The sequence below is a fragment of the Schistocerca gregaria genome, chromosome 3, assembly GCF_023897955.1.
Source record: "Schistocerca gregaria isolate iqSchGreg1 chromosome 3, iqSchGreg1.2, whole genome shotgun sequence".
Lineage (NCBI taxonomy): Eukaryota > Metazoa > Arthropoda > Insecta > Orthoptera > Acrididae > Schistocerca > Schistocerca gregaria.
In genome coordinates this window covers 486,495,985-486,500,097 of record NC_064922.1, presented here as the reverse complement: position 1 = coordinate 486,500,097, position 4,113 = coordinate 486,495,985, and the positions used below count along the sequence as shown (strand labels likewise).

The 4,113-nt window shown below is 40.6% G+C and overlaps 1 pseudogene; it reads right to left on the bottom strand.

The window, feature by feature from the left end:
- Nucleotides 1–607: 607 nt before the first annotated feature.
- On the bottom strand, nucleotides 608–724 carry LOC126357037 (5S ribosomal RNA; annotated as a pseudogene).
- Between the last annotated feature and the right edge of the window lie 3,389 nt (nucleotides 725–4,113).

The window sequence follows — 4,113 nt, the reverse complement described above, 5'->3', positions numbered from 1 at the left end:
GAATCAATGCACAAAGAAGTGGGATACGGAAGTACTAAGGAATGAAGTGATACGCTTGGAGGTCTCCGAGGCTGTAGACACTGCGACAATTAATAGCTCAGTAGGCTGTTCAGTTGAAGAGCAATGGACATGTCTAAAAAGGGCAATCACAGATGTTGGAAAGAGAAATGTAGTTACCAGAAAGATAAGTGTGAAGAAATCGTGAATTACAGAAGAAATACTTCAGTTGATCGACGGAATAAAAAAGTTCAAAAATTTGCATGGAAATTCACTGATGCAGAAATAGAGGTCACTTAGGAATGAAGTAAACAGTAAGTGGAGGGAAGCTAAGGCAAAACAGTTCCACGAAAAATATGAAGAAATCTAAATAATTAGGAAGGACTAATGCTGCATATAAAACTAAAAAACCTAACCTCCATCCGAACAGGCCTTGAGGGCCCAACGGTACAGACAGGCGCCGTGTCATCCTCATCCCAGAGGCGTCATTAGATGCGGATATAGAGGGGCATGAGGTCAGCACACCGCTCTCCCGGCCGTATGTCTTTACGAGAATTGAGGCACTACTTCTCAATCAAGTAGCTAATCAGTTTGCTGAGTGCAGCCACCTTGCCAACAGCACTCGGCAGACCGGATGGTCACCCATCCAAGCGCTAGCCCAGCCCGACAGTGCTTAACTTCGGTGATTGACGGGAACCGGTGTTATCACTGCGGCAAGGCCGTTGGCACTGACTCCGCATATGGAAAACTAAAAACAGCATATGGGAAAGTAAAAGCAGGGGCGGTAACATTACGGGTGCATGATAATTCCATTGTTAAACGCAGAGGAGAGACCAGATGGGAGGAAAGAGTACACTAAAGGCCTCTATGAGAGGGAGAACCTGAGATGATAGAAGAAGAAACAAGAGTCGTCGGGGAAGAGGTAGGCGATACTCAATTTGAATAGAAGCTTTGGACGGCTTAAGATCAAATAATACAGTAGGGGTAGATAACATTCCACAGCAGTTTAAAAAGTGGTAACGAAACGACTATTCACGCTGGTATGTAGAATATATCAGACTGGCGATATACCATCATACTTTATTACAAAGTCATCCACACATTACGGAGGTAGCAAGAGCCGACAAGTGCGAGAAGTATCGCACTATCAGGTTAACAGCCCATGCATCCAAGTTGCTGACAATAATAATGTACAGAAGAATAGAAAAGGCAATTAAGGTGCTATTGGATGACGATCAGTCTTTCTTTAGGAAAGATAACGTTGCCATTGAAACATTTCAAAAGTTCCGGTTGATAATGGAAGCAAGACTGAAGAAAAACCAAGGAAAGCTCATAGGACTTGTCTACCTGAAAAAAGCTTCCGGCTTATTTGAAATGGTGCAACGTGTTTGTAATTCTGAGAAAAATACGCGTAAGCTATAGGGAACGACGAGTCATCAATGTATATTGTAAAAGTAAGTGTACGTTGTACGTGCCGCTAAAACTAAGAAATGAGTCCTGGTACGATCAAGGAGTTGTGTGGTGTAGTATTCCGTTAAACCCCATCGGCGAATTAGGTTACCCTTTTTATCTAATGGGCGTGCTTTTGAAAATACAAGATCAAGAGAGTTTCACTCTTTAGAAACTTCTAGAACATTTCTGAATTTTTAGTGTGTTCGAGAACATTCTAGAACATTGTAGAATATTCTACGACATTTTACAACATTCCATAATGTTCCACAAGGATACGGGATGTTCTGAATTGTTCGGGAATAGTCTGGAACATTCAGGAAGATTCCAGAATGTTCGGGAACGTATCGGAAGATTCCAGATCATTGTGGAGCATTCCTGAACACTTTCGAATATTGTGTAGTGTTCTGAAGCATTGTGGATGATTCGAAGCCTTTGTGGTATGTTCTGGAATTCGCTACTGGTGGGGCTACGCATTGGTAGGAGAATAAAAAGCAAGACCCGTCGTGGGTTCAATCGCCAGTTTCTTATGAGTGACAAAGGCAGAAACCGAAGGACTAGTGACAGAACAAAAACAATAATGAAGTGTGAGTGGTCAAAGTGATACATTAACTGAATATAAATCGAAAAAACATTTTTAAAGTGTACTTCATGTGTTTGTTAATAAAATGTTTATTTGATCTACATGGTGATTATAATTAAAGTTAAACTTTCAAACCGCTGAAGAAGTAACATCATTTCAAATTGCAACGGAATGTTTTCAGAGAATGGGGAAAACACATGGCAGAAGAAAGATAAATAGTTACTAAATGTGGCAATAGATGGCACTGTAAGCATAGTAATTTTTATTGGTTGACTACAAATGACAAATGAATCATACAACAATTACTTAGGTCTACGTTTGACGCTAAACCAACTGTATTACTCAGTGTGCATGGGTGTACAGGTGTGATACTGTCAGTTACGTAAGCCCATTCTCCACGCCAAGGTCATGTCACATCGGATGGGAAAAGTTTGTTTTTATTTGACCTGACGACAGAAACCGCATAAAAGCATCGATCCAAATGAAATCGGATTATTAATTTCCGTGTGATTAGCGCAAAACATGTTGAATATGGTGTCCACCGTTTTATGCAGCAAGTTGAAATCGAGAAACAGCAAAGCAGATCGAAGTGTTTCCACGGTCACATTCAGAATATATTGCGCAATGTGTGTCTCCAATGCACCTAAAGTTGCACTCGGAAGACGGACAAATCATCTGTCACATAGCCCCACAGCCAGAAATAAACGGATTAACATCATGTGATCGGGACGGCTTGGTTGTAGGGAAATCGCGGCTGATAATTCTAGCACTCCTGAAATGGCGTGGCGCTTCAGCAGCGGCTTCACTGGATTTGCAATGTGCGGTTTCTTCAGTTTAATACATAATTCGTAACCAACGAATTATCGTCAGAGGCTATATCTACCTCTAGAAACGCCTTACAGTTAAAAATCTTGTTTCGTCGTCTCTGTCATCCGTTATATAAACAATTTGAAACCTTGCAGTGTCTCCAGGTCCCTTCCACGTTTACAGCCCTTTCAAAATTATTAAACTAAACGTTAGCGATAATTAAATTATGCCCCAGTCCGTATTCTGCTACTGTTTTTCATTCTCTTCCTTTTACTACTATCGAATTCCAGCCCACAATCGGCGTTAAAATTTTCTGTCCCTTAAACATGTGAATAAATTGTTTTATCTTATCACACATCCTTTCAATCTCTTCACTATCTGCAGAACTAGTTGGCATAGGAACCTCAACTACTGTGGTTTATGTTGTTTTCGCTTTATGCACTAAGGTAACATAATTAGCAAGCTATAAATTGGTCATGGTAACAAAATTATTTGCATTAAGCATATTACTGTATGTCATTTGTCTATTTTGCGTAGCAGCAGATTTGCCTACGTTTAGGTACTGGGAGACGCGATCGCCGTTACGACGTTGCTGCTCTTCTGGCTATCCAGTGAATCGCTACCAGTCTTACCGGACGCCAGTTAGAAGACTATACACGAGTAAAGCTGCAACAGAAGAGCTGTTACCGGCTGAAGTTGTATATCACTGTCCAGTAAGGAGACTCAGTTTCCCTTATCGTTAAATGTAGCTCTTACATTGGCTTTACATTTCCTTAAGCACACAGCAGACAATTTTATTAGAGTAACACTTCTTATCTGGAGATGCCGATTTCCTTTCGTAAGAAGCTTTATCTGCACTTAATATGTTTTCGTGTGTGAAGCTTGATTGGACACAGAGGAGGAAAGGTCGAACACTTCTGTAACCTACTTGTGAAGCACGAATCAGATTCCTTTGAAAAAAACTGGATACATATCTTGACCTTTGTATACGATTCTCAGAATGTTGTCTCAAACTGAAGGTAAAACTCCCAGCCCTTTCCTATATCCTGAAGAGGGTCCCACAACTCTGCTTGGACCATATTTTAAAAGTAGCATCTGCTAACGATGTTTTATATTTGCCTCGACTGAGAACCATTAAAGGTTTTTCCATCTAAGACAGCCTATTGACAGCCTTGTTCGATTAACCGAAAAACTCAAATGCTAAATTTCTGGTTCGATCCGCATTCAGACACTATGTGTGTCACCTAATAGCTCAAATTTTGCGAACGAAAATTTAA